Below are 25834 nucleotides of genomic sequence, written 5' to 3'. Positions count from 1 at the left end.
GATACTCGTCATACCTAATTTTCTGCCATCCTCAACATCTTTGCCTTGATGACCATCTGCTGTGCAGATTACATGGCCTGCAAACTCCACTTCTGCCTTTTAATGTCAACAAAAAATAGGCTACAAACGGTTTGTCTCGAAATACAGTCTAGTTAACCTGTTCTTAAAATTCCCCCTATCGTTTTCACTTCATTGCTTATGGCTAGATACTCAGTTTTTGCACTTCTTTGACTCAAACAAACTTTAATTGCATAAACGTTGTTCGTATTACAATTTTTCTCCAAAAGCAAAATATTAAAAACGGCACTAAACAGAAACAGAGTAGGCTAGATTTATTAGCTACACTACTGGAATACCGAAGGGTCCATGTCACCTTGAGTGGAGCCGTGGAAAAGTCAGAAAATATGCAAAAACAAATGTCTGCTGGTAACGTCACCTTGGAAGTTCTAATACAAGCTCCTCAACCTGAGTCTTGACGGCATCTGCTCAGGATTAGTTCCCTGTTTATTTACAAGCACGAACACATTACTAAAAGGAAATGTTCAGCCTAGAATTCGCTCACTTCTTGTAGACCAACTTTTTCCTGATTTCCTGAAGAATTACCATCTGCTGTGAGATATTCTATTCTATCTAATGCGCAGTTCAGTTTTCGCCGCTTTAGGGCTCCAGCAGATGCACTAATTAAAAAAATAATATTGCTGGGATTTGAATGTAAACTAATCACAGTTGGCATATTTATACATTTTTTCTAACGGTTTCGATAGACGTAACTATCTTACATTGCCATCAATACTTGAACAATGTGGTGTCTGTGGTACAGCTGAAAACTTAATGCGAAATTACCTAATCGTCACTTCCACTTTATAGTAATCAACGAAACCAACTCTGAGCTCCTATTAAGCAATGGAGGAGTGTGTCGAGGTGCCATATTAGGTCCGCTATTGTTCAATCTTTATATCAACACTTTTATAATAAATGCAGCATTGACATTTCTTACATAGGCAACACTGGTATTTTTCTGAATGCAGCTACTATCAATGAATTTTCTAGTCTAGGAGTGCCACTTTAAAATGCCTGCTAGCTGTAGCATTGCCAAATGACTTTTAATTAACACACAGAAAAGTAAAGCTGTTGTCTTCAGAATTAGAAATGCAATATTGACATGAATGCTAAACCTATTTTTTTGTTAATACAAGCATCCCACATGTAAGTGAGATAAATTGTGCGAGAGCCGTATCTCTATCACAGAATTCACAAGTCTTTGCAATCCCAGGTAAACAGACTGCTTGTTTACAACGGCCTTTTTTCCAGTCACCTTGATGCGTTCATCTTGCATGGTGCACCGCTGCAGTTGCTTAGCTTAATGCAGCTTTTGCAAAGGAAAGAAATTCGCATCGTAACCAACATTTATTATGGCTAACAGTAATCCCTTCCTCCAAGAGTTCAGGATGATTCATTTAAAATATTTATATCAATACGTAAATGACCCCGACAGAAATGGTGCACTACTAATGAGGACCGCTAAACTAATCAAAATCCAAACACATGCCACCTCCGTTGTTCTCCACCTTGGCACATTATTTTTCTTGTGTTATAGACGTATACACAGTATACTTTTTCTCTCTCACTATCTTCTACTTTATGGTATTGTATTTCCATTGTTCCCACGTTATTTACACATTGTATATTTTCTAGTGAACTTGCCTCACTTTAAGTTTATAGTACCCTCTGTTAGTACCTGATAGTTGCGTTACCTACATTGCAGTAACTTACATTCCAGCTCAAATTGGTTTTACTAATATACCGCACACTAAATCATGAAATCATTTTAGATACATTTAATAGGCCTGCTCTTACCAACACTAACAATACGAGATTTTCCGCTAACAACAATTTTTTACTCCCTCGAATAAACACTAATTATGGAATGTTTACTGCTCTTTTTACGGCCATTAAATACTGGAACAAACTACCCCCCCCCATATTAAAGCCTGCCGCACAACATTAACATTCAAGAGAGATACGAAGAAATATTTACTAACGACACTACTGGCCACAGACTCATTACTATGAGTCTATATTGTATACAGAATTATTTTCCAGTTTTCAATGTTTTTGTATTTATCTAATGTATTGATTGCTTTTATTTATTTTTATTCTGTATCTTCCTTTGCCTTCTTTTTTTTCTCCTTCTCTTTAGTTGTTTTATATTTTTTTTGTCACATAGTCTATATAACACTTGTACTTTGCGTATTGTGAGCATATATTTGTTTCTAATTATCTGTTAAATTAACCTCGTGTTCTTTGATATGTGTCATTCCTATGTTTCCATAACGTGTCAATTTATTTATCTATTCATACGCTGTATGTATATAATTTGCCTATATTTTGAACTTCAATTATTGTAAGCACCTTTCTTGTATTTGATTATTTGCTTCACTAACTTTGTGTATTCTTATGTCTGTTGCTGTTATGTTGCCATAATGTATTAATTATTGCATTGTTAAATTACCAATAGGAGGTCCCCCTGACAGTTCTTGTAACTCCGGGACCTCCTTCTGTACTAATGATGAATGATGAAATAAATAAATAATCAAAAAAAAAAAACTGCCACTGCTCGGGATGCGTGAAAATGGGACAGGATGCCCGTCAAGTCAGCATGATTGTTGACATTTTCACTCACTCCTCTTAAGACGTGAAATAAAGTTAGTCTTCAGAACACTTCCTTTAAAAAACTGCTGTAATGTGTGAAACCACTTTGAACACAGCTTAGTCTCCCTCGCGTGCTGACACCATCTCCAGATGCATAATTCCTTTAGGGAAACGTTAGACTGCATTCTTCATCTATCAACCAACGATTTTCTGCAAAACCCATGCACATACCCTTGCATACAACACTTCAGTCTAAAATGTTGCTCTTTAGTGTTACTTTGTATTCGTTCCATTACCACCTCAATACTTAACATCTCCCTTGTATCCTTGTTCAGGAAGGTAAGGCAGCAGTGATGCGCTATTCGTCTTCATTAAGAGCAGCATTATGTAATGGTGCTCTTCGGTAACTTCTCTCGGTTCAAGGCAGTCTGGAGGTGCACCTTACAGAATATTGTAACAGTGTCCTACACCTAGTCAATTCGTATTACAAATTTTAGCTGTACATTTGACCTTTTGTGCAACAAACTTTGTTTTATACAATGGTTCCTTTACGACTGTGATTGGCACTTGTCTGTTACTTTATCTGAAACGTTTTCCGTCTTATTTAGTTACCTGGAGCGATGGATAGACAAAGCTGCTGCTTGGTTATTATGCCAAGTATGCGCCATCTGTGGGGCCAATGAAGAAGTTTAAATGCAAGAGGGAAATGTTCGAGCTAATTGGCCGTGATATGTTTGTTTTATTCAATGTTGCTGCAAGCTAGTATTCAGTGCGAGACTCGTTTTAAGAGCATTTAGAAACGCAATGAGGATCGCAACAATCGCACGTCTGGCCATTCACGCTGCAATGTGGTGTTTGAGGAAGAGTTTGCAGCGGTTCGAGCTATAGATGACAGCCTAGAACCAGACGTTCTTCGGGGAGTTAAAGTGACGTACAAGAGGGTACCTTCTGCTGTACATGCCACTGCACAGGACCCAAACCGAGAGTCATCAGTATCATCAAACCAAGATGACAATAACATCAACACAGCACTTCCAGAGAAAGCGGAAAATGGCAGGCTTCATTGTGATGGTACTACACCCAAAGGAAGACCTGAGCGCCCAAGAAATCAACGGCCAAGTACTGACCGCATGAAGCATCATCATCATCAGCCTATATTTATGTCCACTGTAGGACGAAGGACTCTCCTTGTGATCTACAACTACTCCTGTCTTGCGCTAGCTGATTCCAACTTGCGCCTGCAAATTTCTTAACTTTATCACCCCACCTAGTTTTCTGCCGTCCTCGACTGCGCTTCCGTTCTCTTGGTATCCATTCTGTAACTCTAACGGTCCACCGGTTATGCATCTTACACATTACATGGCCTGCCCAGCTCCATTTTTTCCCTCTTAATGTCAACTAGAATATCGGCTATCCCTGTTTGCTCTCTGATCTACACCGCCCTCTTCCTGTCTCTTAACGTTAGGCCTAACATTTTTCGTTCCATCGCTCTTTGAGCGGTCCTTAAATTGTTCTCGAACTTCTTTGTTAACCTCCAAGTTTCTGCCCCATATGTTAGCACCGGTAGAATGCAATGATTGTACACTTTTCAACGACAGTGGTAATCTCCCAGTCACTATTTGACAATGCCTGCCGTATGCACTCCAACTGAATTTTATTCTTCTGTAAATTTCTTTATCATGATCAGGGTCCCCTGAGAGTAACTGACCTAGATAAACGTACTTCTTTACAGACTCTAGAGGCTCACTGACGATCCTGAATTCCCGATAGTGACCGCATGAAGCATATGAAGATGTTTTTTTTTGATGAGATGTACAAAATGAATGAACAGTGCGAAGCTCGAAAAGAAGAAAGAGAAAGAAAGCGCGAGGAAGCACGTGCACGGTGACATCAAGAAATCCTCCAAGCACGTGCAGATTGCTGAAGTAAAGCGCCAAACAGACGACACAAGAAGAGAGACACGGATGAGCGCTTACTAACAACTGATGTTTTATTGACAGAAACACACAATACATACGGAAATCTGGCGGCGTAACTCACACGTTTTTTTCACACGTGCATTTCAGAGGTCACGCACGGGGTTTGCGGCAACGGCCCCAGATGGCGCCGAATAGAGTTGCACCTCTGTTTTCCGCGCGCCGCCTCCAGAGATTCTAGCGCCACTATTCGCCTAGCGCCATCACGTGGTCAAAATGCTACAGTGACGTTTCACTTCGTAAACACACGTTACGCGCAAGCGCATGGACGCCGCGAACATGCACGGCGTCGTCGAAGCACAAACGGAAAGGGCGTGCACGTGGTCGCTTGACGGTGCAACGGCTGATGGGCCACAAGGAAATCGCATATTGCTACACACGCAAAGCGGAGACGCCGCGAGCACCGCGCTGTCGAAGCACGAACGAAAAGGGCGTGCACGTGGTCGCTTGACGGTGCAACGGCTGATGGGCCACAAGGAAATCGCATATTGCTACACACGCAAAGCGGAGACGCCGCGAGCACGGCGTCGTCGAAGCACAAACGGAAAGGGCGTGCACGTGGTCGCTTGACGGTGCAACGGCTGATGGGCCACAAGGAAATCGCATATTGCTACACACGCAAAGCGGAGACGCCGCGAGCACCGCGCTGTCGAAGCACGAACGAAAAGGGCGTGCACGTGGTCACTTGACGGTGCAACGGCTGATGGGCCACAAGGAAATCGCATATTGCTACACACGCAAAGCGGAGACGCCGCGAGCACGGCGTCGTCGAAGCACAAACGGAAAGGGCGTGCACGTGGTCGCTTGACGGTGCAACTGGGCCACAAGGAAATCGCATATTGCTACACACGCAAAGCGGAGACGCCGCGAGCACCGCGCTGTCGAAGCACAAACGAAAAGGGCGTGCACGTGGTCGCTTGACGGTGCAACGGCTGATGGGCCACAAGGAAATCGCATATTGCTACACACGCAAAGCGGAGACGCCGCGAGCACGGCGTCGTCGAAGCACAAACGGAAAGGGCGTGCACGTGGTCGCTTGACGGTGCAACTGGGCCACAAGGAAATCGCATATTGCTACACACGCAAAGCGGAGACGCCGCGAGCACCGCGCTGTCGAAGCACAAACGAAAAGGGCGTGCACGTGGTCGCTTGACGGTGCAACGGCTGATGGGCCACAAGGAAATCGCATATTGCTACACACGCAAAGCGGAGACGCCGCGAGCACGGCGTCGTCGAAGCACAAACGGAAAGGGCGTGCACGTGGTCGCTTGACGGTGCAAGCTGGGCCACAAGGAAATCGCATATTGCTACACACGCAAAGCGGAGACGCCGCGAGCACCGGCGCTGTCGAAGCACAAACGAAAAAGGCGTGCACGTGGTCACTTGACGGTGCAACGGCTGATGGGCCACAAGGAAATCGCATATTGCTACACACGCAAAGCGGAGACGCCGCGAGCACGGCGTCGTCGAAGCACAAACAGGAAAGGGCGTGCACGTGGTCGCTTGACGGTGCAACTGGGCCACAAGGAAATCGCATATTGCTACACACGCAAAGCGGAGACGCCGCGAGCACCGCGCTGTCGAAGCACGAACGAAAAGGGCGTGCACGTGGTCGCTTGACGGTGCAACGGCTGATGGGCCACAAGGAAATCGCATATTGCTACACACGCAAAGCGGAGACGCCGCGAGCACGGCGTCGTCGAAGCACAAACGGAAAGGGCGTGCACGTGGTCGCTTGACGGTGCAACGGCTGATGGGCCACAAGGAAATCGCATATTGCTACACACGCAAAGCGGAGACGCCGCGAGCACGGCGTCGTCGAAGCACAAACGGAAAGGGCGTGCACGTGGTCGCTTGACGGTGCAACGGCTGATGGGCCACAAGGAAATCGCATATTGCTACACACGCAAAGCGGAGACGCCGCGAGCACGGCGTCGTCGAAGCACAAACGGAAAGGGCGTGCACGTGGTCGCTTGACGGTGCAACGGCTGATGGGCCACAAGGAAATCGCATATTGCTACACACGCAAAGCGGAGACGCCGCGAGCACGGCGTCGTCGAAGCACAAACGGAAAGGGCGTGCACGTGGTCGCTTGACGGTGCAACGGCTGATGGGCCACAAGGAAATCGCATATTGCTACACACGCAAAGCGGAGACGCCGCGAGCACGGCGTCGTCGAAGCACAAACGGAAAGGGCGTGCACGTGGTCGCTTGACGGTGCAACGGCTGATGGGCCACAAGGAAATCGCATATTGCTACACACGCAAAGCGGAGACGCCGCGAGCACGGCGTCGTCGAAGCACAAACGGAAAGGGCGTGCACGTGGTCGCTTGACGGTGCAACGGCTGATGGGCCACAAGGAAATCGCATATTGCTACACACGCAAAGCGGAGACGCCGCGAGCACGGCGTCGTCGAAGCACAAACGGAAAGGGCGTGCACGTGGTCGCTTGACGGTGCAACGGCTGATGGGCCACAAGGAAATCGCATATTGCTACACACGCAAAGCGGAGACGCCGCGAGCACGGCGTCGTCGAAGCACAAACGAAAAGGGCGTGCACGTGGTCGCTTGACGGTGCAACGGCTGATGGGCCACAAGGAAATCGCATATTGCTACACACGCAAAGCGGAGACGCCGCGAGCACGGCGTCGTCGAAGCACAAACGGAAAGGGCGTGCACGTGGTCGCTTGACGGTGCAACGGCTGATGGGCCACAAGGAAATCGCATATTGCTACACACGCAAAGCGGAGACGCCGCGAGCACGGCGTCGTCGAAGCACAAACGGAAAGGGCGTGCACGTGGTCGCTTGACGGTGCAACGGCTGATGGGCCACAAGGAAATCGCATATTGCTACACACGCAAAGCGGAGACGCCGCGAGCACGGCGTCGTCGAAGCACAAACGGAAAGGGCGTGCACGTGGTCGCTTGACGGTGCAACGGCTGATGGGCCACAAGGAAATCGCATATTGCTACACACGCAAAGCGGAGACGCCGCGAGCACGGCGTCGTCGAAGCACAAACGAAAAGGGCGTGCACGTGGTCGCTTGACGGTGCAACGGCTGATGGGCCACAAGGAAATCGCATATTGCTACACACGCAAAGCGGAGACGCCGCGAGCACGGCGTCGTCGAAGCACAAACGGAAAGGGCGTGCACGTGGTCGCTGGCGGTGCAACGGCTGATGGGCCACAAGGAAATCGCATATTGCTACACACGCAAAGCGGAGACGCCGCGAGCACGGCGTCGTCGAAGCACAAACGGAAAGGGCGTGCACGTGGTCGCTTGACGGTGCAACGGCTGATGGGCCACAAGGAAATCGCATATTGCTACACACGCAAAGCGGAGACGCCGCGAGCACGGCGTCGTCGAAGCACAAACGGAAAGGGCGTGCACGTGGTCGCTTGACGGTGCAACGGCTGATGGGCCACAAGGAAATCGCATATTGCTACACACGCAAAGCGGAGACGCCGCGAGCACGGCGTCGTCGAAGCACAAACGGAAAAGGGCGTGCACGTGGTCGCTTGACGGTGCAACGGCTGATGGGCCACAAGGAAATCGCATATTGCTACACACGCAAAGCGGAGACGCCGCGAGCACGGCGTCGTCGAAGCACAAACGAAAGGGCGTGCACGTGGTCGCTTGACGGTGCAACGGCTGATGGGCCACAAGGAAATCGCATATTGCTACACACGCAAAGCGGAGACGCCGCGAGCACGGCGTCGTCGAAGCACAAACGGAAAGGGCGTGCACGTGGTCGCTTGACGGTGCAACGGCTGATGGGCCACAAGGAAATCGCATATTGCTACACACGCAAAGCGGAGACGCCGCGAGCACGGCGTCGTCGAAGCACAAACGGAAAGGGCGTGCACGTGGTCGCTTGACGGTGCAACGGCTGATGGGCCACAAGGAAATCGCATATTGCTACACACGCAAAGCGGAGACGCCGCGAGCACGGCGTCGTCGAAGCACAAACGGAAAGGGCGTGCACGTGGTCGCTTGACGGTGCAACGGCTGATGGGCCACAAGGAAATCGCATATTGCTACACACGCAAAGCGGAGACGCCGCGAGCACGGCGTCGTCGAAGCACAAACGAAAAGGGCGTGCACGTGGTCGCTTGACGGTGCAACGGCTGATGGGCCACAAGGAAATCGCATATTGCTACACACGCAAAGCGGAGACGCCGCGAGCACGGCGTCGTCGAAGCACAAACGGAAAGGGCGTGCACGTGGTCGCTTGACGGTGCAACGGCTGATGGGCCACAAGGAAATCGCATATTGCTACACACGCAAAGCGGAGACGCCGCGAGCACGGCGTCGTCGAAGCACAAACGGAAAGGGCGTGCACGTGGTCGCTTGACGGTGCAACGGCTGATGGGCCACAAGGAAATCGCATATTGCTACACACGCAAAGCGGAGACGCCGCGAGCACGGCGTCGTCGAAGCACAAACGAAAGGGCGTGCACGTGGTCGCTTGACGGTGCAACGGCTGATGGGCCACAAGGAAATCGCATATTGCTACACACGCAAAGCGGAGACGCCGCGAGCACGGCGTCGTCGAAGCACAAACGGAAAGGGCGTGCACGTGGTCGCTTGACGGTGCAACGGCTGATGGGCCACAAGGAAATCGCATATTGCTACACACGCAAAGCGGAGACGCCGCGAGCACGGCGTCGTCGAAGCACAAACGGAAAGGGCGTGCACGTGGTCGCTTGACGGTGCAACGGCTGATGGGCCACAAGGAAATCGCATATTGCTACACACGCAAAGCGGAGACGCCGCGAGCACGGCGTCGTCGAAGCACAAACGGAAAGGGCGTGCACGTGGTCGCTTGACGGTGCAACGGCTGATGGGCCACAAGGAAATCGCATATTGCTACACACGCAAAGCGGAGACGCCGCGAGCACGGCGTCGTCGAAGCACAAACGGAAAGGGCGTGCACGTGGTCGCTTGACGGTGCAACGGCTGATGGGCCACAAGGAAATCGCATATTGCTACACACGCAAAGCGGAGACGCCGCGAGCACGGCGTCGTCGAAGCACAAACGAAAAGGGCGTGCACGTGGTCGCTTGACGGTGCAACGGCTGATGGGCCACAAGGAAATCGCATATTGCTACACACGCAAAGCGGAGACGCCGCGAGCACGGCGTCGTCGAAGCACAAACGGAAAGGGCGTGCACGTGGTCGCTTGACGGTGCAACGGCTGATGGGCCACAAGGAAATCGCATATTGCTACACACGCAAAGCGGAGACGCCGCGAGCACGGCGTCGTCGAAGCACAAACGGAAAGGGCGTGCACGTGGTCGCTTGACGGTGCAACGGCTGATGGGCCACAAGGAAATCGCATATTGCTACACACGCAAAGCGGAGACGCCGCGAGCACGGCGTCGTCGAAGCACAAACGAAAAGGGCGTGCACGTGGTCGCTTGACGGTGCAACGGCTGATGGGCCACAAGGAAATCGCATATTGCTACACACGCAAAGCGGAGACGCCGCGAGCACGGCGTCGTCGAAGCACAAACGGAAAGGGCGTGCACGTGGTCGCTTGACGGTGCAACGGCTGATGGGCCACAAGGAAATCGCATATTGCTACACACGCAAAGCGGAGACGCCGCGAGCACCGCGCTGTCGAAGCACAAACGAAATGGGCGCGAATTCTTCTCCACCTCCGGCGCTCGCTTCCCTCGCGGCGACAAACACAATTTCGCCAATTTGACAGGCGCTTGCGCCTAAAACGTTGTCCACTGCGTTGCGGCGAAACCAACACTCCGCAGGAACGGGCCGACCAAGCGCAATAGACATGTTTTAAGGCGAAGCTGGCTAGCCGATTCGTCCGTCTGCCGCCTGTACGCCAAAAACTATCATCATCAGCAAGGCGTCGTCTTCTTCCACAGCTGGCTCCGCTCATCATTCCAGCGTAGAATTTCACTTCTGTCGTCGTAATGGGGAGGCCGCGTTTACGGGGACCATTGCTTAAGGGGGTATGAGCCGTTCATTGTCTTACGTGATGGACCGATTTAATTTGGAAGAATCGCAAACTACAATGCGACAACGGCGGACTGCAGACATATACAGTCAATGACGTCGTTCGCTACGTCGCAGCCGAACGTGTGTGTAACCTCATTAAGAAACACAAAGACGTAACCAATAATTGAGAAATACTTTAATGAACCGCCGGGATTAACCCGGTGATAAACACCGGGGCCGCACGCTTCACCTTCGCTGGTTAACCATCTGTGCGGAGTGCTTGGGCGGTGATTTTAATTTTTACGGGCAAGGTGAAACTCCACATCGGTGTCTGCGCCACCGTGCCGAGGCTTCTTATTGACGTTCTTGTAACTGGACGGTGACCCGCTAGCTGGTCGGCAAACAGAGCAGCGACTCCCCTCAATTGCAAAAGCGACAAACGCTGACAGCGCAGTGTGCTAAGAGCTTTCAGGTTAAGCAGTTAAAGCGACTCCAACAAACTGTTTCGGAATTAAAATATTATACTTTGAGCAAGAAAGACAACATTTTGAGATACTAACAGACAACTCATTAAAATGAAACAGGGCTGGTCGGAGTTAAGGAATTTCCAAGCCAACATTTTTGCGCATTCGCGTTTGCTGCTGCATTATATAGATCTATAATAAGAATTTGCGAATGTATCGAAGTATCTTAAGATACAAATGGAATGCATCTTATCGGATACAATAATTGCGGCAGTATCTTGCATTTGTATCTCAAATACTTGTTGCTCAAGTATCTTGTATCGTATCCTGATACAGTGGCAAAGTACCTTTGCCCAGCCCTGGTCACTGGTATAAATGACTAAGAAAAAGACTTCTTGAAATTCCACTTGCAAAACTAGAGGTAAACTTAACATCAGAAATAGTACAAACTTTCGGTGACTCAGTACTGAGTTTTAGCCACAGGGGCGCCTTTGATGCCGCTTGCGGTTTCATTCAATCCACGATTAGGATTTTAAATTCCTACTTTTATCAATTCTAATATAGTGATAATTGTATGTTAAATTCTAGCATTACTATTATAAATTGTTCTGTTTAGGAATATTGTTAATCTGTCTGTTTTTATTACTCAATTGCACATTACTTGTAGTTTCTTGAAATATGTAAAAATTCAGGCGCCCAATTCTTCGGCTAATCCCCCAGGGTGGGTGTGAGCTATATAATAGGGACATCATCATCATCATCACAGTCGCGCTACTGCTTCGCTTCCTAGTCGTTGATTTTTGCATCTGTTCAACGTTTTGTCAACCGGCGAAGACATCGGACGAATCCCTACCGGAGGCCGAAGGGGGGGGGGGGGGAGGCCTTCACCCCCCGCCGCTTTGAAAGGAGCTTGCAGGAGAGTAGGATCTGGTAGCTGCGTCAGATCCATTTTTACTATGCCTGATCTGACACCGGGACAGAGGCAACCAACTGTCTCTGAGAGCAACCATGCACGTAAGCGAAATACGGAAAGAGGCGTCGAGTCTACGCTGTTGATGACGGTGATATAGCTGACATTACAGATCTGGACGATGAAGGCTTAAGACTTGTGCGCGACTGCAAAGAGAGGCTCATCGAAATCCCTGTGATAATAACACCGGTCACGCAAGGATCGGGCATGAAAAAAGTCAATCCTATTGCTCAGTCCAGAGACAGTGAAGAAATGCTTGGCGCATTGCCGGTTAGGAGACAATTTACTGCTTAAGGGGCGCTGTATTTAGATATCTAGACGGAAGAGCACGTGAACGCAGTTCGATGGCAAGTCCGTCTCGGCGTTTGCAATATCAGCACGAGTGCTAAATTCTTACACAATTCTGCCCAATCAATGCATGCAGTATAATGTAAATAAATAATTAAACAAGAAACACTCGTATTATTAGAGGGGTGACGAAGTGCTTCACTGCCGAGGCTGCCTGAAGCCGTGGCACAAGGGGTTGATCATGCAAAGAGAGTACGCGACGCGTCCAATATTCTGAAGCCGAGTGGGAGTCCAGGCAAACAAACACCGTGGCTCTGACGTTCGCTCCGAACAAAAGGACCGTCCAGAGAATTATAGAACACGAGAGCACTGACTGCGTAGAGACACCACCTCGGTGCTTGAAGTGCCAGCGCTGTGGCCAAATACGGCTGTGGTGAGCAGCAATGTCAGAGCGTGATTTCAAAACGTGCGCGTGCAACGAGAACTTTCTTTGCGCAAATTGTAGTGGTGACCACCCAGCTATAGTTTTAGCAAGTGTCCTACGCGCGCAGCTGCAATGGAGCGAAAGAAAACGTTTATTTTGGGACTAAAGGCAAAGAATCATAAGAATACGACGAACAAGAAGACGGAGAGTCGCAGAGAGTCAGATAACATCACATGAACCTCAAGGAGTGATATAGATTCAGATCAATTACTGCGCATGTCCCACATGGAAACCAAAGTATTCCGACGAGTCGCAAACTATGTATCAGACATGAAATACCACACTTCGTCCCATCAGTTCAAAACCTTTGCAGTAGTACTTTGGAGGTCACTGCTGTACAAGTGTGGTTGTGTCACCTTTACTTGGGAGTGTGGAGAGTTGCGTGCATGCGCTACTCTCGATGGAGGAGAGACACGACTGGCGGCACAGCAAACGAGGATTTAATATTTACAAGAACGGTAGAAGCACGCGGCACACAACACTGAAACTGAAACTCAAACTAACGGCACGCAAAACTAAAACTATGATTTAACAAAAATCTTCACTCAAACTTAAATAACAAACTCAGATTAAATAGCAGCTACTGAAAAAAGGACTATCTCAGTTCCGGAGCCTAGCTCCGCCTTAGAAGTCTCTAGGTCAGTCCTAGCGCGGGTTCGTTAGAGTCTAGCCACCCTGCATCCGGCCTAGCTGCGTCGCAATCGGAAACGTGGGCTTACAGATCGTCGTCGCGAAGTTCTTGTCGAACTTGCGTCGGGCTCGTCCGCAGCATTGAGGGTGTCGTAGGTGTCGACGCCTCGTGTTGTTTCTTTTGACGGTGGTGAGCTCGTCGGTATCTGGTCAGTGATGAGCTCGTTAGCGATGGCGTTCGGCGCTGCTTAGGCCCACCTGCCTAGGCCTAGCGTCGGGATGCGTCGCAACTTCTTCAAGAGTGCCGACGTGGCGTCCCGAGGAGAATCAAACGTGCCGGTCTGCCGCAGAAGGGGGAGCCTCTCTGGGGTGCCTGGTCCTGCCGTGAGAAGTTGCAGCTCGTCCAGGAGCCTCGCCCGAACTTGCCGAGGTCGACGGCCACACCTTGGACGGCCAGCGTCGCGGACTCAACCAGACCCCCAAGTCTCCCGTCGCCAGAACGTAGCTGGAGATGCGACCTTCCTGACCCGGTGCCACGTTGAAACTCTACGGACAGCGCCGTTCATCCCTCGACTATGCCTCGGTTCGTGCGCCTCGCGCGCTCGCGCCGTTCGGAACACAGGGCATCGCGTGCTCCTCTTCTTTTTCGCGCCACAGGCGGCCTCTTACATGTGACATAGGCCCCCTCTTCAAGAGTTTTTTCCCAAAAAACTGCTTACTCTTGGCCTTCTCTGTTGGGAACTGAACTCTTCTTCTTGCACTTGCGTACTTCTTTTTGTGCACTCATGGCTCACTCGTCACCACACTTCACTGCACTGCCGCGCACCATTCACCAGATGCACTGTTTACCGCGTTTAAGAGTTCACTTTATGCACATTTCATCACATAATGCACTTCACTAAATTGTCCACAATGTTCACTAGTTCAATGTTTTGAAACACTCTACATGAATAAACTTTGGGCCTAAACATATTTTGCAATACTCTACATGCCCTATATATGCGTAGGTACTGTTACTGTGTATTCCTTTCTATACACATTTCTGAATCCCGCAGTCTTCCGCATGCCATTCGTAAATGTTTTTCCTTTTGGTTCCGACCATCGCGTCTGCCCTATTTATTCCATCTCTTGCGGATTTTCTTTCTACGCTTACGCGTTACACGTCTAGGGCTATTCGGGTATATATCTCCTTCGTCCTTTTTCTCGGAGTCCCAATGTCTCATCATGTCTAGCGCCTGGTACTCCCTGGACTCGACGTCTCTTATCGATCTCCTATCTTTCCGAGGTGAAACCACTTCTTCCACTCTCTTCCGCTCTTCGGGTATATAAACCTTGATCAGGATGTTGTCCATCCTCTTCTCCCGGTTAACCTGAACCAAGGGCTCTCCGGTCTTGAGTTTCTTTACGGCGTCATGGGCACTATCTAGTCTGCCTGTGTCCTTCCCTTCAGCAATCGTGCACACACTCATATTCTCGTTTTTCTCCTTAGCCATAGTCTTTTGACATACGTCGCATGACCTGACGTATCTCCTCACGTCGCTCTGTACCCCGATCCAAAAGAAATATTCTGTTATTTTTTCTAAAGTGTCTTTTATTCCCTGGTGGCCTGCCGTTACGTTATCGTGCCCTAATTTCAGTACTTTATTCCTCAGTTCCTTCGGGACCATCAACTGTAATACTTCCCTACCTGAACTGAATATACATTTCCGGTACAATGAATCATTCTTCTTTATAAACTCTGCTACTGTCCGACTCTTTTTCCTTTGTACCCGTTCCCCTATCTTCTGTACGCACTTCTGCAATTATTCGTCTTTCTCCTGTAATTCCTTGAACTCAGCGACCGTTATGTTCACCCCTTTAATGTTCGTGACCGGTAATGGTTTTAAGGGCTTAGTACTCTTACTCCTGGCTGGCGTTTGTACTGCCGCTGCTACCTCTACCTCAGGTGACTCCTCTTCTGGCGCTTCTGGCTTATTCTTCTCCTCTAAATCTTCTGTCCTCTTCCAGTTAGGGTCTGGGTCATCCGCCCTTCTCACCCCTGATACATTCCCCAAAATCAAGTCAAACAGAGGATCTTCTACACACCTAGCTGTGACCAATCCCGTAAAAAATGGTGTCGAAACTTGAATTTGCGCCTCTGGCAAATACTTAACCGACCTGTCCGCCAAAATGACTGGTTTGAAATAGCCGGTCATGTTCTCGGATGGTACCAGACTTTCCCTTACTAAGACTGTGTTCGCCCCCGTGTCTCTCAATACCGTGGCCCTGCGTCCTTGAACTTCTCCCTCTACCACGGGCATGTTCTTTTCTCTCGGCCCATCCTCTTTGCCTTTCATCATACATGCAGCTTTGTCTGCGTATCCTGATCTGCATTCGTGCGCTCCATGCCCTCTCTTTTGACATAGCTGGCAAACCACTGGTGGACCACGTCGACTATCTTTCACCCGACAGTTCATTGCTATATGTCCCAGCCGGTTACAAAGAAAACATCTTTGGGGCGTCCCTTGCCTGTTCATTGGACCCCGATTCCTCGTCTCACCTGCAGCTGCCATCGGCGCGTCCTTGCCACTCTTTCCTAAATTTCTTAGACCCTGCGTCTCTACAAACTGATCTGAGTGCGCTGCCATTTCCTATACTGTTTTTAATTTCCTCTCCTTGAGGAATATCGCCAGACTGTCGCTGCACCTGGCGAGAAATTGTTCTCCTACGACCTTGTCTCGCACCCCTTCGTATGTCTTGTCGGCCTCTGACAACTCCATCCATCTCTCAAAGTAGTTTGTCAATCTACATGCAAACTGTTTTCCAGTTTCCGCGTCTTCCGGCTTGCATGACCTGAACTTTTCGCGGAAACCCTCAGCAGTTAGCCGAAATCTTTGCAATAAAGTGTTTTTCACTTTGTCATAGTCTAAGCTCTCTTCGGCGGGCATCCGTCCAAACACACTCAAAGCCTCACCAACTAGACACAGGCTTAAGGCGCTAGCCCACTCATTCTTTGCCCAGCCTTGCCCGACCGCTATTCTCTCAAAGCGAAGCAAATACGCATCTAAATCATCTCTGCGCTCATCAAAGGGAGCCATCAATTTCCTTGGGCAAATCTGTTTGGGCCTGGGCGAAGTCGAGTCGGATGACGCCGACCTGGGGGAAATCGATCCCTCGCGAGACCCGGAGTTCATCTCTGGAAACTTTAACTTCAACTCTAAAATTTCCTTCTCGCGCTCATGATTTTCGCGTGCTTGTTGCTGCTGCTTATCCCGTTCTTGCCGAGCATATTCAAAGAATGTCATCGCCTCCTCCTTAGTCATGTTCAAATCCTTTGCTACTGCCGCCAATCGCTCCAACTCCATCTTTACAACTCCCGACTATCGGTGACTGGGCCGTATCAATCCTGGCAGGCTCGCCAATATTTGTCACCTTTACTTGGGAGTGTGGAGAGTTGCGTGCATGCGCTACTCTCGATGGAGGAGAGACACGACTGGCGGCACAGCAAACGAGGATTCAATATTTACAAGAACGGTAGAAGCACGCGGCACACAACACTGAAACTGAAACTCAAACTAACGGCACGCAAAACTAAAACTATGATTTAACAAAAATCTTCACTCGAACTTAAATAACAAACTCAGATTAAATAGCAGCTACTGAAAAAAGGACTATCTCAGTTCCGGAGCCTAGCTCCGCCTTAGAAGTCTCTAGGTCAGTCCTAGCGCGGGTTCGTTAGAGTCTTGCCACCCTGCATCCGGCCTAGCTGCGTCGCAATCGGAAACGTGGGCTTACAGATCGTCGTCGCCATAGAGTTTCATATTACTATAACTAGAGGGCAATGTGGCGCTGCGATCGTTCAACTATCATGGGAATGATGGGAAGTACAGGCTACGGATTGGTATTCTGTTGACTGGCGAACTAGTCTACAGGTATTTTTGTCAGTTTTGGTTTCGCTAGTTTTGTTCCAAGCGCAGTTGCTACAATCCACAGTGGGGCAGTGCGGCGCAAAACTCTCGAGCTCTCTGTATTTGTTTGGTCGCTCGAAGTAGCGATAGGGTTCTTTATTCTATGGCGATAGTGTGCTGAGCTAGCGGCTGGAACGATGCTTGTGTCGCGGCTTGTTGACGAAGCCCTGACGAGAAAGCGACTGCTGACTGCTTGCATAAAGCATTTTGTTTGCTACATAGTTGCTCTTCTACTGGCTTGACAATCAAATTTGATTGAGGGCTTCATTGCACATTACTCGTTTATGTGTTCATTGAAATGGTTGTTTCAGGACATTTGAGAACACAAACTTACTTGTGGTAGGAAAGGTTGCTGCTTCCAGGCTGTAGTCTGCTGTCGCAAAACGGGTAAGCGCAAAGCCACGACATAACAGTTGCTGGCGCACACTTCAGAAGAAGCGGTACGTCAACATAAAATATAGTGAAGCATGCTCGTAAGAGGCCACAAGCGTCCAAGATAGCACTGCAGCAGATGTGTTTAAAAGTACTCGAAGACGTTCATCAATCGTGACAGCCGATGCAGCCTTTCGAAAGAGCGAGAGAGTTCGCAAGTGCGTCTTCGCAGACGCAAGTGCGTCTGCGAGAAAAGTTCACTTTCCTCGCGTTCGCAGCGAGCAGGCGTCGTAGCAGACGACACTTGTAACATTTCTCTCAAAGGCGCAACACTTTTCTCATAATACAAAATTTTTATTCCCACAAATATTTGATGAGTATTTTTTATATAAGCACATGCACGGTTGTTATTGCTGTTGTGAAAGTAAATAAATAATTATTCAATGGCGCTAAATCAGGCAGAACGATGCATACCCTGGTGGTAAACCATGCTTCAATCTCAAAGTCATACAAACTTTATTCAATGTATTATGCATTATATAAAACACAACATAAATAAAATTAATTTTTGCACGAAAATGTTTTAATACAGCTTCGTTTACTGCGCCGCATGCAAACGCCACCAGTTTCAAGACAGAAGTCAATCCGAAGCCTGTACTTCCCATCATTCCCATGTAGGTTGAGGTATAGTGCCTAGAATATACTTACATGTATATTCTAGGCACTATAGTTGAGGCGACGTTCAGGAGAACCCCCGTAGACACTAGCGCCACTTTTCCCTCTAGGTTTTTTATTTAGAAACTCTATGGTCGTCGCGAAGTTCTTGTCGAACCTGCGTCGGGCTCGTCCGCAGCATTGAGGGTGTCGTAGGTGTCGACGCCTCGCGTGGTTTCTTTTGACGGCGGTGAGCTCGTCGGTATCTGGTCAGTGATGAGCTCGTTAGCGATGGCGTTCGGCGCTGCTTAGGCCCACCTGCCTAGGCCTAGCGTCGGGATGCGTCGCAACTTCTTCAAGAGTGCCGACGTGGCGTCCCGAGGAGAATCAAACGTGCCGGTCTGCCGCAGAAGGGGGAGCCTCTCTGGGGTGCCTGGTCCTGCCGTGAGAAGCTGCAGCTCGTCCAGGAGCCTCGCCCGAACTTGCCGAGGTTGACGGCCACACCTTGGACGGCCAGCGTCGCGGACTCAACCAGACCCCCAAGTCTCCCGTCGCCAGAACATAGCTGGAGATGCGACTTCCTGACCCGGTGCCACGTTGAAACTCTACGGACAGCGCCGTTAATCCCTCGACTATGCCTCGGTTCGTGCGCCTCGCGCGCTCGCGCCGTTCGGAACACCGGGCATCGCGTGCTCCTCTTCTTTTTCGCGCCACAGGCGGCCTCTTACATGTGACAGGTTGGGAAACCGAAGCCTCCGCGTGTCGTCCGCATATGGGAACTCCCGTGAGAAGGTCTCGATGGGAGACATCGAAAGAAACCCCTACAGCCGCTGCCCTGCTCTGAGGTTTATACTCGGGGACTTTAACGCACCATACTCTCTGGGGTGACAAGGTGAGTGATGCTCGTGGGAAGCAATTGTTAGTGCCTTAGACACTGAGGGGCTCTGTGTGGCGAATAACAGTGTATGAGTGCCTACAATTCCTCGCGTCGTTCACCTGGATCGTAATTAGCTTCTCTACTTTACACACACAAAGAATGTTGGAAGCGACAGCGCTGTTTTCTGAATACGCGCATTCACGTCTTTTAGCTGTCGCGAGCCGTGATCCCACGCATGCCTAACAAGAATTATAGACAATCTAGGAAAACTTAGCATTTTATTGGACGCTTTGCATATCAAGTGGAAAAGATCACGGTCGTTGCAACCATGCGCCGGTGTATGTGTTCGTCACACGCTGCCTTTTCCGCAATCATTAGATATGTAATACCGCGTGAGGGGTCTTTAAAGGACAATAAACATGATGATGATGATGATCATGATGATGAGGCACGCAAGCGTAAAATTCAGGCTCGTAACCACGAGGTGAGCGATCGACTTGTACTCGCAAAATCAAAAATCAAAAGAAAGCGACAAAAAAAGAAAGAAAAATTGCCGCTGGCAATGCCACGCGAGCACGGCTTCTAAGCGTACGCATAAGTTCGGAGCCCAAGATGGCGTACCTTGGCGCAACTCTGGCTCCCTAAACGGAGCTTATTCGCGACTACAAGTGAATGCTCGCTTTCGAGCGGCCGCGTCGAGAAACAGCCGATCCAGCTTAAGGTTTGAAGCGAAAGAGGCTGCCCTATCACTGCATGCGCTGAATGCCTCGTAGTTCTGAAATCGTCGCGAAAAAAAAAAAAAAGACGGATGTCGAAATACTTTTGTTGTGTATGCATGTCATCGCGGTGAAAAGACACAAATGTATGATTTCATCTTTTCTAGATAGAAGCAGACGACGCGCCTCGGAGAGCGACAAGGATATGAAAATTTCGCATTGGGAAAACTATTATACCGGTTTGTTCGAAACATTTCACTCGGGTCGGCTTCTTTATTCCCGGCGAATAGGCCATTACATTCATTTTGTTTATTTGAAATATCTTGCTGGCATTTCAAATCGCCGAGTGTACTTTGTTTGCGCAGGCGCTTCTATAAATTATAGTGATGTATACGCTTAAGCTTCACTTGGTTTTTGTTCGTTTATAGTTTTCTGCCCTAGCATTAGTGTTAATAATGCTTTAAGCGGCAGAAATATTCTCGCTAATGTGCTTTTGTCTGCAGGCACATTAGCAGGAATGATAATTGCCTCGAAAGGTCTGAAGTTGATCATAACTCATGTTATGCCGCGAAGCGACAGATCATTTTCACAGCATGTTTTAGTTTAGCAGTGCAAGCAGAAGGTGCTGTTTTCTCATTCAACGCGGTGGGTTGTTAGTTTATTTGCTCGCAAAAAAATTTAGAAGCTACTGCAAACAGCGCTCGTTCTAGCTTTGGAGCGTTCGACCTGCGCACAGCGCCTCTAGTTGTTTTGCGACACTGTGCACACACTAAATGCCATTATGCAAATGGTTGAATTCGTTTCCAGTTGATGCAGTTACACTAATACAATTGAATTTGCCAATAGAAAATCCTCGCTAAATTTGGACCCCTGTTGGAAGAAACTCAACTTGGTCCTATTGGTTGTTATTCACGTTTCACCGGAGTTTGATCAATTCCTACGGGCGGCAGGTGTCTGCCGTGTTCCCGGGCCCTACTCGAACGCAGCGTACTGTGAGCACGAACAAGCTCCAGTCATCCGACGCAGACGACCTTACCGCACGTTCAAGAGCAAGGTGCACCCAGACTCGCAAAGGGAATTCTCGTTAGTTTTTATAACAAGACACACTGACCTGTTTTTAGCCCCGTTCTATTAGTGCAGAATGTCCGTATTTAGCTTCTGAAAGCGCGACAGACGGTACTGCTTATTTCTTGTGAGAGGTGAAGTATCGTAGCACTGGAGCAAGTGCTTTCCGAGAGGCCTGCTACGCACAAACACTTTTTACAGCGAAGCTGGCTAGCCGATTCGTCCGTCTGCCGCCTGTACGCCAAAAACTATCATCATCAGCAAGGCGTCGTCTTCTTCCACAGCTGGCTCCGCTCATCCTTCCAGCGTAGAATTTCACTTCTCTTCTGTCGTCGTAATGGGGAGGCCGCGTTTACGGGGGCCATTGCTTAAAGGGGTTGAGGCACCAAATTTTGATAAAAAGCCTGCTGTAGGCTTCCTCTGTATGCAAGGACACTCAACATGACGTGTTGGGCACAGCAAACGTTTAACATTGATTTCAATTCGCTTCCAAGGAGTGCCTAAATGCTCCTTCTCGCGATCGAGACACCGACATTACTGTGCCGGAAGCGTAACGAAAGCTTTAGTGATGTCATACCACATTACAGTGACGTACAATGAGCGGTTACCCACAGCACCGCCTAGAGAGCCTCGAGTCTAGAGTGCAGTGAGCCGCATCGGAAGCAGACGTATAGAGTCGGAATCGGAGCTGCCGCAGCTAGCCATGACAACTGTCGGCGTGGTTTTGTTTGGCTGCGCTGGTACAGAACGTGTGTGCGAGAGCAGACGACGCAGCAGTACGTGCGTCACAGCTTTGTGGGCCCATGTGACCAAGCTTCCTAGACAGTGACGTCACTGTCCAACTTGGCGCCCAGAACCCAAAACCGAAAATCGGTCACATAAATAATGCGATATTAAATTATTTACCGAGAATACGCGTATATGAATCTTCGAGCGTGTATCATGCCTCCTGGAACAATAAGAAACGTTTGAAACAAAGAACGCACAAGCCACAAATTTGATGTATCAACCCCTTTAAAGGGTTATGAGCCATTCATTGTGTTACGTGACGGACAGATTTAAGTTTGAAGCTATTTAATTTCGAAGAATCGCAAGCGGCAATGCGACAACGGTGGACTGCGGGCAGTGACGTCGTTCTCTCCATCACAGCCGAACGTGGGTGCAAGCTCTTTAAGAAACACAAAGACGTAACCAATAATTGAGGAAGACCTTAATGAACCATCGGGATTAACCCAGTGATAAACACCGGGGCCGCATGTTTCAGCTTCGCTGGTTAACTTGGGCGGGGATTTTTAAGCTCCGGCTAGGAAAGCTAGGAAGGTAGGAAAGGCTCTTTGTCTCTAAAAAAATCTGATGGGGCTCGCTGAGCAGGCTAGGCGTTTGCACGCACAGAGCAACTATTTCCGTGATTACGTGGCTCAAATCGTTGAGACCTATCAAAATAAGGTGATCGGCAGCAAGGACTCTTTCTGCTCCCACGAAACACCTCGATTCGACGCCACAGAAGAGAAACGTAAGCACAGCACCAAGCGAAAGAGCCACCGTGAACCTGGATGTCGTAGCCATCTTTGTTTATTTGGACAGTGTTGTCAGCACTCTACGATAGAAGCGCGAAAGAAGTATGTACTGGTGGAGTACACACACCTTATCAGTCGTTTCGACGGTGGCAGTGCGTTGTTGTGTAGCTATATGTATAGGGTGTCCCCCGTAACTTGAGCCAAAATTTGAAAATATGTGCAAAGACAGAACCAAGGTTATGTTGTTTGCTGTCGCTTGGAGATACTCATATTTTTTTGCATTCCGCCTAATTACATAATTAGTCTAAATTAGTTAATCAACTTCTCAAATATTATAATTATACGAAAAGCCTCCACGGTGTTACACGCAAAGTGCCTCGAGTGGCCAGTCACACGGCAATGTTGCGTGCATTCGCGGGCTTCTATCACGCTCGGAAAAATGGTTTCATATAGCACGTACTGAGCAACAGAAAGCCGTATCGGAAGTTTTGCATGTCGCTCTACAATTTTATCATTGACACTCTTCATCTAATTATAATATTTCAGGAGTTGAATTGAATTGAGTTTATTCTGCAACACCAAAAAGGTTGCGAGTATGACGAGGCAAAATGCTGCAAGTAGCAGCTTGAGGGGAACCTGGACACGTCATACACAGGGCAGCTTCACAGCGGTTAAACAAAAGCAGCTGTTATACATAATGCATAACCTTCATACTAAAGGAAAGAACAACCACGGTCATAATTAATAAACAAAAGTATCGTGGAAACATTTCGCACAGCTTTAAGAGAAAAAAAAAGGCATAGTGATAAAACAAAGACAAAGAAGAATAATAGCATGAACTCACTGCGGCAGCAAACGCCATCAGAGAAATATATCGCGTAGCTTTGTTAAAGGCAGAATAGATATACAGTCTTCTTTCTGTATTCGATTTAACAGTGTCGGCAAACAGAACTGTACCATTTGATCGGCGTAGTTAGTTCTGCTCGTGTTAACATTCCAAGGTTATAGTTGACGTAATTTATAAAAAGAATTATGCTGCCGTAAGGATGCCAGTTTTGTTAATGTGTCATCATTCTTCATTTTTCTAATTCTATATAAGCGACAAAGCCTATATCTGTACAAGGTTTCGAGTTTTATAGCTCTAAGCTTTGAAAACAAAGGAGCGGTGTGGCAGAGATATGGTGCATGGGAGACAAGGCGTATTGCTCTTTTTTGCAATACTGTCAGTTTATGCATGCTCTCCTCTGAAGTCGTACCCAAGACAAGAATACCATACAGAATTAAAGAAAAAAACATTGAATTATATAAAAGCATATTAATAGATGTAGGAAGGTAATTACAATGGCGACGCATAGTACCGATTGCTCTAGGCAATCTACTAAGTGATTTACTTGGCAATCCCATGACATTGATTCGGAAAAATATCCACCAAGTGATTTTAAAGACGATACTATTTCTATTTCAGCATTGTTTAAAATAATAGGGGAGAGTTGAAACTGTTTGTTACGTGGGTGAAAAAGCACTGCCTTTGTTTTTTCTACGTTAATCTTAAGACAATTCCTTGTCGCCCACGCGTGTATCTTTGCAAGACTTTTATTTGCTCGATTTCCCATTTCAGAACCTTAGTCAATCTAAAAAAAAAAAGGAGGATGGTGTCATCTGCGTAAATTACGCACTTTGCAGGCGCATCAACATTGACTATTTAGGAAAATTATAACTGCGCTAAAACGAGACACGAGAACGAAGTGGACAGGACGATCGCAGACTAACAACTGGTTTATTGGAAAAGTACACCACCCTTTTTGAAACAAACTTATAAGTTATAATTTTCCTAAATGTCTTACCAACTAGCCCCCCATCAAACGCTTCTCGAGAACATTGACTATGTTGGTTGCTGGCGCGGGCGAAGAGCAATGAGACCGTGAGCGATGAGTTCCAAACAAAGACTCTACTTTTATTGCGATAGCAATTATATGGACACTTCAACCGGATTTATGCCGTCGCCGTGAGGTTCCCTATAGATAAAATCTTCGCCGCGTGCCGTATGCCCGAGCGGAAGCGTGCGGAGACGCGCGCTATCACGGAGAGCGAACGCACTCAATCTCCCACGCGCAAGAAAGGAAGCGGGAAGCCAGCGCCGGAGGGAGCGGGGGGGGGGCGCACTTCCACTCTGCCAACAACCGCGCTCGTCGCTCGCTCGCACCGTCTCTTATCTCCACACGGCTCTGGCCTTTATGCGCCGTGCATTCGCCGCTCAGTTTCCGTTGAAGCGATAGACCGCACGTACCTTCGCCGCTGCGGCGTTTGCGCTTGCTGCCAGCGATTTGACAGTCGTTGTCTGCAGTCATTCAGTGTGATCTATTCATGTTTGTTTGTGCGCGCTCACACCACGCTAGTTCATTGAGTTAGTAATAATCGGGCCACATTTTCCAACGCACGCTACACATGCAATGCTGCCCGGATCGGCAGTGCAGCGCTACAGGTGTGTCCCTTCGCATGCGCTGCCCACGGGAAGCGCTTCTCATCAACACCACCGTTTCACACGCACCTTCTCGTGGTCATCGAGTCTCTCTTCATGTCGGTCTACTTACGCCGCAGCACACCTGCTTACTTAATCAGCTCATGTTTACTACAATTCATATTGCTACCAAAGCCGCTCACCTTACTTCGTATGAGATTGCTGTGTTGCTATCGCATTCATTGCTTCGCCCTTAGGGCAAAACTGTGACATTTTTTTTGTTTTCTCCCACGAGACACGGGTAGGCGCGTGCGCCAACAGACTTGCGTTTCAGGTGCTTGACGTGGTGTCCTTGAGTGGCGCTATAAACTAGCCATTTAAACGCGGGCCATTTGTAGCGGCGCGCGGATGGCGTTCACTCCCTCCCCAGTGAGTTGCCGAACGTTAAATGTCCAGTACAACGGAAGGAGTGGTTGTTTCCGCACTTGTTTCTTTCATTGCTCTAACAAGAGTCGGGACAGCGCGGGACCTTCAGAGTTCTCCATGTGAGCCGGTTTCACGCGGTCAGTAGAGACTACTTCACGTCGACCGCGAATGTCCACAGTGAATTGCTTGTTTGTATGATGGATGACCTTGAAAGGGCCGTCATACGGTGGTTGAAGAGGTCGTCATGCCGCACAAACACATGGGAGCAGGACCACAACTGTGAGTGCATGTGGACGGGTCGCGGCGCTGGCTGACGCGGTGGTGTGGCGCGAAGCTTGCCCATGATGTCGCGCAGCCGGCTTGCGTAGTGGCCAG

The 25834-nt window shown here is 48.7% G+C and overlaps 1 long non-coding RNA gene across 1 annotated transcript in view; it reads right to left on the bottom strand.

The window, feature by feature from the left end:
- LOC125939744 (uncharacterized) overlaps window positions 1-2609 on the bottom strand; it is a 128748-nt gene extending 126139 nt beyond the window's left edge. Inside the window, exon 1 of the long non-coding RNA XR_007463111.1 lies at window positions 2553-2609. This is a non-coding gene — a long non-coding RNA (uncharacterized LOC125939744). The remainder of the gene's footprint in view (window positions 1-2552) is intronic.
- Window positions 2610-25834: the final 23225 nt, after the last annotated feature.

The sequence above is a fragment of the Dermacentor silvarum genome, chromosome 8, assembly GCF_013339745.2.
Source record: "Dermacentor silvarum isolate Dsil-2018 chromosome 8, BIME_Dsil_1.4, whole genome shotgun sequence".
Classification (NCBI taxonomy): Eukaryota; Metazoa; Arthropoda; class Arachnida; order Ixodida; family Ixodidae; genus Dermacentor; species Dermacentor silvarum.
This window is presented reverse-complemented; position numbering and strand designations above follow the sequence as displayed.